Source organism: Coloeus monedula (assembly GCF_965178545.1).
Source record: "Coloeus monedula genome assembly, chromosome: Z".
Taxonomy (NCBI): domain Eukaryota; kingdom Metazoa; phylum Chordata; class Aves; order Passeriformes; family Corvidae; genus Coloeus; species Coloeus monedula.
The window spans coordinates 85,348,266-85,350,397 of NC_138822.1; positions in this window are offsets into that span (position 1 = coordinate 85,348,266).

Below are 2,132 nucleotides of genomic sequence, written 5' to 3' on the forward strand. Positions count from 1 at the left end.
TCTGCTCCCCTGGTCCGGGAAGGACGGTTACCCCGTCAAAAGCTCAACAAGCCTCGTATATCAAAAGTCACATGCATACTTATGGAACACTTTATAGTTTAAAAAAATATTTCAAAAACCAACCCAAATGATGCCATGAAGATTTTTTGCTTTTTCTTTTATACCCCTGTTATACCTTTTTGCAGCTTCTGTATTCCTAGTGCTTTTTGCCTACATTTTTTGCCTACATGTTTGTTAAGTTAAGAGACTAAACATTTTAGAAGCTTCGTAGCTAGGGATCAGCGTGCCCCAGACCCCAAGGTCCTCTCCAGAACATATTCCGTAAACCAAGATAGAACCATCCAGGAGAAGGTTCCTTGGGGAGGGGGGGCTCCCTTGAGCCTCTCATTGGGGAATCTTTGATAGATATGCTAATTAGTAAAGCCTATAATGTTATACCCAATGTTGGGGGGGAGACGGGGAAGAGAGACACAGGAAAAGACTCAGCGGGGTGCATCTCGATGCATATGACCTGGACGTGTACACCTAAGGATCCTTAAAAATAAATACCAAGGTAAAATCCCCTTTCCCCTTCTAACCGTGTATGCCTCTTGATTTTAAGACCAGGAAAAGGCATTACTGACAGTTTATCTGCACCTGGCATCAACTATCTATTATCTACGGAAAGGAAAGCCCGGTGCCTCAGCGTGTCCGGTGCAGACAATGAGCCGTCCAGGGAAGGAGCAGCAAATCCTTTCTGCATCTGCCCTCACACTCAGACCGGCAACAACCCCAGGTGTGAGCCGTGCGAATGATGAGGCGGCAGAGCAGCCCCAGGCGTGAGCTGCGACAGTGAGGAGAGGGTGGCTCCTGCCGGGGGCTGTTTTAGGAGGGGTTTCCTCAGCTCACTTTTGCAGGGCTATGTCAGAGGAGAGGGGCTTACGGTGAGCTCCTGGGGGGGTCTCTCACGAAAGGACGGTGAGTAACAATGCAATAACACAAATAGCTATTACAAACAATTGTTTAAGCCAGGATAAGTTGGGTAGCCATGCTGTAAGTTTGTCTCATACCTCTTCAAACCTTCAAGAACTGTAATCTAAGGTGATCTGATGCAATGTTCGCTTTGGATAAATAATTTTAACCGTTTTCTGGGTATGACTATGAGACCCTTTATCCTAGCCCACCCATCTGTGCTCATTTGTCCCTTGTCTTCTTGTGTCCAATTTAAATCATCAGTATTGTATGGTGGGGTTTTTTTGTTACTTATAAGGATGCTAGAAGGAATTAGAGCTAGGGCTTGGATCCGAACCCCACCGGCCACTGCCTTTGCTGTTTTGTCTGCCATAGCATTTCCCAGTTCAGGGATAGTGTTACCCTGGGACTGTCCCTTACAATGCATTATAGCCACTTTTGAAGGTTTTACCACTTCTTCCAGTAACTGTACAATTTCAGTAGCGTGTTTGATTTCTTCTGTGAGGTTAATAAACCCCTTTCTTTCCAGATAGCCCCGTGAGCATGTACCACCCCAAAAGCATACCTCAAATCGGTCCAAATGTTGATAGGTTTTCCTTTGGCCAACGCCAAGGCTCGAGTTAGGGCTATTATTTCAGCCTTTTGAGCCGACGGCCCCACAGGTCACGGTTTTGCCTCAACGACAGCGTCTGCAGTTGTAACCGCATACCCAGCGAGCCGCTTACCACTCTTGACATAATCGCTCCCATCGGTGAACCAGTTTGCCGCATTTTCCAGCGGAGAGCCCTTTAGGTCCGGGCGGCCGGAGTAAACCGCCTCCACGGTTTCAACGCGGTCATGCCGTACAGGCTCCTCAGCAGCCTTGCCCTGGAGGTAAGCCGCTGGGTTTAAAACGTTAGTTACTTGGATACTCACATTCTCCGATTCTGCTAGGACAGCCCGGTATTTGAGAAAGCGAGATGGGGTTAACCAGCGATTTCCTTTCTGTGTGAGCACCGCTGACACTGTGTGAGAGACGAAACCAGTTATCTGCCGTCCCAGCGTGAACTTGCGAGCTTCTTCTACGTTCAGGATCACGGCTGCCACCGCACGCAGGCAGGCAGGCTCTCCTTGGCCGACCACATCCAGCTGCTCAGAGAAATAAGCCACCGGCCTTTTGTACGGTCCCAGTTTCCGTGCCG